Here is an 11,102-nt window from a genome sequence, read left to right on the forward strand (position 1 = left end):
TGAAGTTTGGAGTTTTAGATTCATTTAGGGAAAGAAAGCTTATTTTAGGGGAAAGAAGCTTTGTTTCCCCCTTTATTTTTTTTTTCAGTTTTTGGCTGAATCTTTTTCTTGGTATGGTGGAAAAAAGACGATACCGTCAATTTTACATTGTATCTCATATCGGTTTTTTAAAGATATGATACGATACGCCCCATATCGGGCGTATCAGTGTTGAAATTTGAAACCTCGTTTAAGTTGACTAATAAGTATAGATTTAGAAATTAGAATGACCAAAGGGTAAAACACGTTCACCAAAGTAAAGAACTCTCTGTCAGGTCAGGTTAGTTCTAGTCTTCAAATGTGAAAACCGATCTAGAACCAAACTCTCGGTTTGTTCAAATTTGAGAATCGAAACCAACCAATACCTTTGAAAAACAACCAAATCAAGTTGGATCGACCCAATTTGGTCAGTTTGATTCTCCTTATAAACAGCCCTAGGGACTATAACCTCAAAGCAAAGCACTACAAAACAATAAACAATCCCACCCAAGTTAAGACAAAAGGGCCAAAACTAAGGAAAACTACAAGAAGTGCTTAATCTCTTGCTCCCCTTCCTCTCCTGCCCCTTCCATGTGTTCTATGGGACCCCCTAACAAAGGGTTTGACCACTACATTACCATAAAGATCTGCAAGGTCTTAAACCTTCTACTACTAGTAAGGCAACCCAAATTGTCGATGGAGTATCCAACTCACTCCTTGTGTTGAGGCCTAAAGAAGAAGTCTAGCCTTAAATGTTGAGCTCTCCCTTATAACTCAACCACTCACGAGCTTGATAGTCTTGACATTTGGCAAAAAGACACACCAAGAAAACTCTTAAAAGCTAACAAACGATCCATGTGTTGCTCCAAATTGCTAGTTTGGGAAGAGGGGACTTGTTGGGGTTGGACGTCTTCACTACCCAAAATTGGGGATATGAATGGCACCTCCAAAGGATCCATCACAGGTTGTGTAGTTGACCAAATTCGAGGTCCACAAAAAGTGGATCAGACCATTGCATCTGGCATGTTACATGTAAAAGGGCATCCTCACAACCAATCTTGCTAGAATCAGGGTGTGTTTCCTCTTTCCTAGTAGGCCCAAGTAAAGCTCATTCGAAAACACAGGCTTAGGGAGACAAACTGAACCGAACATAGGTGGAATCAAATGGGCTGAAAATGGGTCATAGAAAGTATTTGATTTCATTTTTATCTGAAATCTAATGCAGAAACTTATTCAACCAAATACTATTGGGGGCTCCTCTAAAATCTCTTTATTAGTGGTGGTGAAAGGAGGTTGGACATCCTTGTTGGAGACACTCGATGTATAAGTAAAGGTTTTGTTGAAATTTTAGATATGTTGAGTTTTATTTTAAAAATTTAAAGAAAATGAATGGAAAATTTGATATTGAGTGTAGATTATAATAGCATGCTAACGACATGGGAAGAATTTGGTAATTGCCAGAAAACTTAAGGATACTTTAAGGCTCAGTTTGGAAAGAATACAAATACAAATATGTACATTACAAATACATATAAAATACAAGGTTTTACACTTTACATATTTGTATTTGTACTCCTCCCAAATTGGACCTAAGAAATTTTTTCAAATAATAGGTAAGTTTTAGTCCATTATGTAAAACTAAAGGGATAGTATAAATATTTTACCCAAAGTTCAACACCTCATACATAAATTTGCATGCCTTTCCACCAACATGCAGGTTGGCAAGGGTTGGGTTTAACCTAATACCATATACCCTACTCATATCCATATGGGTTATAAAACCCCAAAGTCCATCCCCACCCCAAATCCATTTTGGAGCAAAGAATAGCCCATCCCATTGGTGTGTGGATAGGGGCAATCCAAATGAATATCCACTAGGTAGGGTAGAAATTGACATTCAATTTTAATCTACTTATACTTATGTGAGTGAACTCGACACCAATATAACTGACTTGCCTATCACATATCTAATATATCTACACTCAACCAAACCTACAAAAATAAATATTTTAATGCTCCAATATTCAATCAAACTACAAATACAAGTATTTCAATATAGACTGACTCTACTTCGGCTTGAAAGTATTGGATCAATGCGGGTTTAGCATTTTACCTGACCCATTGGCATGTCTTACTCTCTATTTATGGCATAAGGTTTACCACTTTCTAGTAGGAGTGAGCAAGAGAAACCGAGAAAAACCGAATCAAACCGATAAGATTGAATCAAAATTTTCAATAACCAAACCGGTCGGTTCGGTATTTTTGAAAAGGGCAAATTTCTTAAACTATCCCTACTATTGAGCTAATTGACTAACTATACCATTACTGTTTAACTATTCTCTTAAAGTACCCCCTAAGTTTTCTAACAATTGACATTACCGTTAAGTATTAATAGAAAAAAATGAAATATCAAATTTGCCCTTCAGTATTCCTCAAATTTTCAAAATAAAACCTAACAGATGAAAATTTTCAAGAAGATGAGGAGGTAGATTGCTGCTTGTCTCCATATCCATAACCTCAACAAATGATCTGGTGCTGCTTCCATTGCTCCCATAGTTATTGTTATTGATGCAACTTGATCCATGTGCTAAGGCATATAATGAGCGGTCAGTAAGCTTGGAACTTGGCAACAATAATCTTCGGGCTCAAAGTTGACTACTCTGCAATAACTTAAAATACAGGTTAAGAAAACAATAGAGTAGGTTTCAGGGAGGTTTATGGCTAAGAGTAACTAAGCTTGAGAAGATTTGTTTAAGATTTTGGCTTCTTATTTTTTGATGAATGTTGTTGCCAGTTAATACAAATTGTAATTGAAAAATTAGTTACATCTACTGAGTTGGAGAGTTGGTTATAATAACTAACTTCTCTCTCTATATATGGTTGTATATCTAAGATGGAATGAACAAGAAAGAAAGAAATATTTCTCTCAAGTTTTCACACTTGTTTTCCTACTCTCTATTATTCTTCATCTCTATTATGGTATCAGAGCTTAGAGACCTTCAACCTTCGCAACCTTCTCAATCTGCAATCTTCTTCGATCTTTCTTGATCTCTGTTCGTGGAGCAAATCTTTCCGTCCAATTACGCTTTCCATTTCAAAGCCCCATGTACAAAGCGGTTATCTCTGAGCAATCTTCTTCGGTCAGGTCCAAGATCCATCGCATATTAGGTCCAAGATCGCTATTTCTTCGATCAATCTGCAATCTTGTCGGTGATCGTCCCTGGCTTCATTGGAACAAAAAACGGAGATCTTTTCTTGCTCTTGTTGTTTCCGTTGTTGTGACTGATTTTGATGTTGTTTACGGGTTTCTTGGAATAAACTCCTTTGTTGAAGACCCCATTAACGGCAACGTTCTTTTGGGTTGTGACGGGTTGTCGAAGCCCTCAAAATTAGTACTAGTCCCACAATAAAATATTTGTAGTAAAAATGGTACTAAGTTGAATCCTACAGGGAGCTAATAGTAATCTCTCAGCCAAATGAATATTATCACTGAGTGGGAAAATTAAATAACTGAAATTAAAAGAGAGTAATAGCAAACTAAACAAACAAGAGAAATCAGTTCTACCGACTTCTGGTTCAAGGGTTTGGGTTAGTCAATTGGCCATCGATCATAGGTAGACTCTGGTAGTCTTGCAATTCAAGCATTTAACCTTAGATTTATTAGGATAGCCATAATAAACCTTGTGTTTTCCTAATTCAGCTGACCAAACCCAGCATTCGATCAACACTTATCACTACTTAACTAGATACGGTAGCGTTCCATATTAACCAGTGATAGCATTAAGCTTTGTGAAAACAGTTAAACCAAGATAACAACAATTGAGATAGCTGCAATTATCAAATCTTATTCCATCGATTCCCTTTAGGTTAAAACATGTCAATACATTGGTCAAAGGCTGTCACGAACAATTGACCCAGAAAGATATTAACCTAATTGCTACTTGTACCACTATTCGTGACAATTACGGATCACCGAACCATAGATAGCAGTAGGAAAATCAACATTAATTAATTTGTTAGACTAATTAACATTAACATCCAATGAAAATATGCACAATTCAAGAACCAATGAATACTTGAATTAAAAAGCAAGATCTTAAATTAAATACAGAACCTCAAAATGGCACAATCGAACCTCCCCCCTTGAACCAGAAAGAGAAAGCTTAGTTGTTCATGATCTTCAAACTCTCCATGCTATGCTTCTTAGTGGCCGAATTACTCTCTTGGTAGCTTGAGTTGCTTGATGATCTCTTGGATCCTTGGATTGAGTGATGCTAGAGTTGGTCCGCCCCCCCTAAACTTAATCCTATCTTATCTCTTATCTAGTGATCTAATCCAATCTTCTTATCTTTATAGGATTACATTCAAGAATTTAAATCTAATAAGACTCTCTTTCTGGAGACTACATTCGAAATTGGGACTTTAGGCTCTTGAATTCGAGTTGGGCTGCTTTAAAACTTGGGTTGCTACAAGGCTCTTCTGCGAGTTGGGCTTCAGCTGTGAAATGGGCATGGCTGCGAACTTGCTCCGAGTTCGGGCCCAGTTTCGTATTCGATGCGGACCGATCCTGTAAAAACCTAAAACATAAAAGTTGTGGGCCTTTCTTTCATCTTTCTGATGCCTCTTTGATTGTCCAATTCAGAGTCCATAATTGAGAGTTATGCCCAGATTACTGACTATTGCCGAAACTGTGCAAAATCATCCGAATTGCCCTGTTTTTTTCCAATTGCCTTCTTTCTTGCCCTGAATCGAAATACAAGAGTAATGAGTCCATTTAAGTGCTAAATAAATGTAAAATAGTAAATATTAGGGGATAAAAATAGGGTACTTTTTAGTCTCATCAGGTTGCTGCTGCTCCAACTCCAATACTAGTCCCGATCTTCCAACCATCGTTAAACACATTAAAATTGGAGCCCTTCTGCTTCAAGTAAGAAGAGGAAGACCTGTCACCGCCGACCCTGATATCGAAATTCCGCCTCTCCTCGGGCCTCTTGGCAGTGAAGGAATTCCCCCAAATCGAATCATTAAGCAAGAGATTAGCCAAGTTTGATGACTGTAGCCGAAGTTGATCGCTAAATTGCAAGAAAGATTGCTGATTGTTATCCATATTTCTTGTGTGATGAATCTAAGAGACTACGCTGGTAATCTTATTCTATGCAACCACTATAAGATAGGGAGAGTAACAGATTCACGAAATTGGGATACTTAGCTGTCGGCGGAATCCTCATGTTCTACTAGATTCGTTGAAGCCTCCACCATTTTGGCATCATGTTTTGGTTTTCCGTCGTTTCTCGGTGGTTTCATTCTGTTTTCGGCATCCGGTAACAGATCGGAATCTTTTTTGTTCTGTGAACTCAGATCAGACGAGTTGCAGAGGTCATCCATTCACACTAAAACAGAGATCTTTTCTTTCTCTCCGTTCATCCACCGCATCAAGATCAGGTCCAAGATCCGCCGACCGCCGATCTTTCTTGCTCTATTTTTGCGGTTACGTTTGATTCAGAGGGTCTCAATCTCGACATATTCCGTAAATTCACTATTGATTTCTATTTCCTTAAAATCATTGTTACCCGTCATCCTTTCTTGAGCTGTCTTCATTTTTTCTTTGGTAAGAATTCAGAGCCTGGCTTCGCTTGATTCAAGTTTTCTGTTGATCATGTCAAGTTTGTCGTCAATAGTGGAACTCTCACCTTTGTTGGATCTTGCTTCATCATATTACCTTCATCATTCGGATCATCATGGATCGGTCACTGTCTCGCCAGAACTTACAAGCTCTAATTACGCTTCATGGAGCAAATCTTTCCTTCTAGCCTTGTCAATCAGAAACAAAACCGGTTTTGTGGATGGAACCATTAAAGAACTTGCTCTGGATGATGCTCTTCACAATGCTTGGATGAGATGCAACAACTTAATTGTTGCATGGCTTCTTCGTTCAATTTCTCCTCCAATAGCATCCACTGTGTTCTATATCAGTTCGGCATCACAGATATGGGAGACCTTGAAGAAGAGATTTTCACAACCAGATGATTCAAAAATTTGTAATTTGCAGTTGTCACTCAGTACAATTACTCAAGGAACAAGAATTGTTGATGCCTATTTCACTGAATTGACGGGAATATGGGAAGAATTAAGGAGCTATCGACCTCTGCCTCATTGCCAGTGTGGAAGATGTAACAAGGACTGTTTCAAGATTTTTTCTGAAGCGCAACAAAAGGAGTATGTGTTCAAATTCATTAATGGATTAAAAACAAAAGGATGAATGTTTCTCCCTTACCTGAAATCAGTACGATGACAATCAATTCTGGAAATCAGAAGAAGAAGTCAAGTGTTACCTGCAGTCATTGCGGTAAAAATGGTCACTCAAAGGATAAATGCTATAGGATAATAGGTTTTCCTCCCAATTTCAAATTTACTAAAGGAAAATTTGCAACTGGTGGTACACCTTCTGTTAATAGTGTGACTCAAGGCACTGGCATTCTGTCAAATGTTTTTGAGACATCACCAGCATTGTCACTCACTACTGAACAGACAAGAAGGTTGCTGACTCTTCTCAATGGTTGTGACACTCATAGCAGCCCTATTTCTCAACCAGAACCTCCAAGCAATACTGCCTTTGTAGTTATATTAGATCATACACATTCTATTAACTCTCATTGCTCTTCATCTCATTTGTCTCCCACTGATATATGGATTGTAGACACAGGAGCCACTGACCATATTGCTAATTCTCTCAAATACTTTGATTCTTACACCACTATTCATGGTTTGTTTGTCACTCTGCCAAATGGAACTAAGGTTCAAGCCGCACATATTGGAACAATTCCACCGACTTTTGCTATTATTCTGAATGATGTGCTTTTTGTCCCTTCCTTTTCATTCAATCTTATTTCGGTCCAAAAACTTGCCAAGGATTCTAATTCTTCTGTTATCTTCACTGCTGTGTTTTAGATGATCAATCTTCAAGGATAATGATTGATCTAGCTAAAGCAAAATCTGGCCTCTATCTTCTTCAACCATCATTCAAGTCTAGATGTCAATTTTTCTCCTGCTTCAACACTTCTGCTACTACATAGTCTACTACTCCTTTTCATCTGTGTCATTTTAGGCTAGGGCATAGTTCTAAAGATGTAATAAATAAGATACATCAATGTAATAATGATGTTTGCCCTGCTGACTTTACAAACTGCCATATTTGTCTTCTTGCTAAGTAAAGGAGGCTTCCCTTTCCCCTTCATGTCAAGAACACTGTATCTCCTTTTGAACTCATTCATATGGATATATGGGGACCATATTCTACTGCAGCTATTGGTGGTTATCACTATTTCCTTACTATTGTTGATGATTTCACTAGATTTACTTGGATATTCTTAACGAGAGCAAAGTCTGATGTTATTTCCATTATTCCAGTATTCTACAATATGGTTAGTACTCTGTTTAATTACTCTATCAAACAGATTCGTACAGATAATGGACCCGAGTTTAATCTCTATGAATTCTATTCCTCTAAGGGTATTGTGCATCAATTATCCTATGTTGGTACCCCACAACAAAATGCCATTGTTGAACGTAAACATCAACATTTATTGGTTGTTGCCAAGTCCTTAATGTTTCAAGCTTCCATGCCAATGAAATTCTGGGGAACAACAGTTCTAACTGCTGCATATATCATTAACAGACTTCCAACTGTTGTTCTGAATAATCTTACACCATTTGAGTGTTTGTTTCATAAAGCTCCCTAGTGTGGCCATTTCAGAGTTTATGGCTCATTATGTTTTGCCAGCACTTTACAACATAATAGAAAGAAATTCCATCCAAGAGCCATAAAATGTGTTTTTGTAGGATATCCCAATGGGATGAAGGGATAGAAACTCTATAATCTTGATGATCATTCTATTTTCATCTCTAGAGATGTAGTATTTTTTGAATCGGATTTTCCCTTTTCTTCATCCTCTGCTACATCCTCTATGCATACTCATGATGCACAATCCTCCTTATTTGACTTCTCTGCCATTCATCCTTTACCACAACCTCAAATTCCTGCCGACAATGTTTCTTCCCCATTAGCTTCTGTTCCTTCCAATCCTAACTCATCCACTCCTGTGTCTGATAATTTTCCTACTTCTCCTGTTGATGCACATCCCCCTGCTGCTTCTCATCTATAGCTAGAGGTTTGTTCTGATTCTGTGCCTCTAAAAAGGAGTACAAGAGTGACAACCACCACAGTATCTAGCTGCATATCATCATGACTTACCTGCTAAATCATCCCATCTGTTTACAACACATCCAATTCAGAATTTCCTCTCAACATCCCAACTTTTTAATTCACATTCTGCTTTTACTACTGCTTTATCTCTTCTTGATGAACCAAAATCCTATTCTCAAGCTAAGGATCACAGCCATTGGCAAGAAGCCATGCGAGCTGAATTGCTTGCCTTGGAAGAGAACAACACTTGGTCAATTGTTCCCTTACCTTTAGATCAGCATGCAGTGGGTTGCAAATGGGTATACAAGGTGAAGTTAGAATCTGATAGAAGCATAGAGAGACGTTAAGCTAGATTGGTGGCTAAAGGGTATAGCCAACAAGAAGGATTTGATTATCAAGAGACTTTTAGCCCTGTTGCAAAACAAACTACTGTGAGGGTGTTTCTTGTTTTGGCAGCTCATTTTGGTTGGTATCTAACTCAACTTGATATTAACAACGCTTTCGTATATGGTGATTTGGAGGAAGATGTTTATATGGATCTTCCTTTGGGCTATGCTGTTGATAAACCTCCTCATTGTCCAGTAGGATCCAGACTAGTGTGCAAACTAAATAAATCATTGTATGGTCTTAAACAAGCATCAAGACAATGGAACACTAAATTTTCTGCAGTATTGTTTGAGTATGGTTTTGTTCAATCAAAGGTTGATTACTCTCTGTTTACGAGGTCTACTACTGAAGGATTTATTGCATTATTAGTTTATGTTGATGACATTGCTATAGCTAGTAACTCCACTACACTCATTGCTGATATCAAAATGTTCCTTAGCTCCAAGTTTAAACTTAAGGATCTGGGTTCATTGAAGTACTTCTTAGGTCTTGAAATTGCAAGATCTGACAAGGGAATTGTAGTCTACCAAAGAAAATATGTGTTGGACCTGCTGAATGACCATGGGAAATTAGGCTGCAAACCTGTCTCTACTCCCATTGATCATAATCATAAGTTGGCCAAGGATAATGGTACTCTTCTTACTGATGCTTCATATTACAGACAATTGGTTGGGAAGTTGATTTATGTCAATTTCACTCGTCCCGACATCTCTTATGTTGTGCAGATTTTATCTCAATACATGGATAAACCTACTAATCTTCACTTACAAACTGCACATCGTGTGTTGAGATACTTGAAATCTTCCCCTGGAGTTGGCCTTTTCTTTTTTGTAGGTTCTTCTACACAGTTGAGGGCTTTCTCTGACAGTGACTGGGTTGGTTGCCCAGATACAAGGAGATCCATTTCTGGCTTCTGTATTTTCTTGGGTGATTCTTTGATCACATGAAAGTCTAAGAAGTAGAATTTGGTGGCATGAAGTTCAACTGAGGCAGAGTATCGCGCTATTACGCCCAATACTTGTGAATTGATGTGGCTTTCTTCTTTGCTCATTGATTTTCGCATTACAGTTTCATTACCTATCTCGTTACACTGTGATAATCATTCTGTGATTTATCTTTCTCATAATCATGTGTTTCACGAGCGGAGTAAACACATTGAGGTGGATTGTCATTTTGTCCGAGATCAAGTTCAAAGTGGTTTTCTACATTTACTGTATTTGCCTTCTTCTGATCAGGTGGCAGATGCGTTCACCAAGGCCTTGCAACCTTCACATTTTCAGCGCTTAATAGGCAAGATGAACATGCTCAATATCCATATTCATCTTGAGGGGGGGGGGGGGTAATACAAATTGTAATTAAAAAATTAGTTACATCTGCTGAGCTGGAGAGTTGGTTACAATAACTAACTTCTCTCTATATATATGGTTGTATATCTAAGATGGAATGAACAAGAAAGAAAGAAATCTTTCTCTCAAGTTTTCATGCTTGTTTTCCTGCTCTCTATTATTCTTCATCTCTGTTACCAGTTGCCATAGGTGTGTTTTTCTTTAATTGGCAGTAGAAGCTTCCATTTGATTGATGCTTAGAAATTTCTATTTCCATGAAAATAGAAACACCCATGCAATAATATTTTACTATTTTTTTTAATCTACTTTCAGAAACACTCAACTCAAACCTTCTTGATGTATGCATTGCTATACTTGAAATTGCATTCACAATCTCACATATTCCTTCAGCATTGACCTTTGCTAAAACTTTCTCATCATTGTTCAAAACCAGCTCACTAAGGTGTGCAGCCATAGCTAATTTAGTTTTAGGGGAACCTGCATTAATTCTCTTTGTGGCAAGGTTACAAGGAAAAGTAATAAAGAGCAAGGGAAAATATCCACACCATTAACACATGATAATAATTGAATTGGTTAGTTTGAAGGTTCTTTGTAACCAGTTTCCAACCATTGAAAATTTGGTCTATGCACACCATTCAACTTGGACAGCTCTTAGGAAACAAGATGAATTTCTTTATCAGCATTCTAAGAGAATATACGATTTAGTCATAGAGAATGACATTGCTAATAGGTAAGGAAGGTCTGAGCACAGCATCTTAATCTAACATTGGTTATATATCTTTTTCAATTAGAGAAAAAATGCACATCCTGTTAAAAACAAGTCATTTTTCCCATTTTCAATAGAGAAGCAATTGTTGAGAGAGAGAGAGAGAGAGAGAGCCATCTATCGCACATTGTTCTCACACTTCCCCAGGTTGTCCATTGTTTTTTTTTTTTTTTTTTACCTTTCCCAATTATTATAAGAATCTCAACATTAACAACACCAATCTTTTCGCACATAGTTTCAGATTTTGAGAGCTAATAAAGCAGAGACACAACACCAATCTTTTCCAACTATCTAATAGTGATGAAGACCTAGTAAAGCAAGAATGCCCCTTTAAAAAGGAATCCAACAAACCCAAATCACCTTTACACTGTTCAGGAAAGGC

Source organism: Nelumbo nucifera, chromosome 5 (assembly GCF_055504915.1).
Source record: "Nelumbo nucifera cultivar China Antique chromosome 5, China Antique-T2T, whole genome shotgun sequence".
Lineage (NCBI taxonomy): Eukaryota > Viridiplantae > Streptophyta > Magnoliopsida > Proteales > Nelumbonaceae > Nelumbo > Nelumbo nucifera.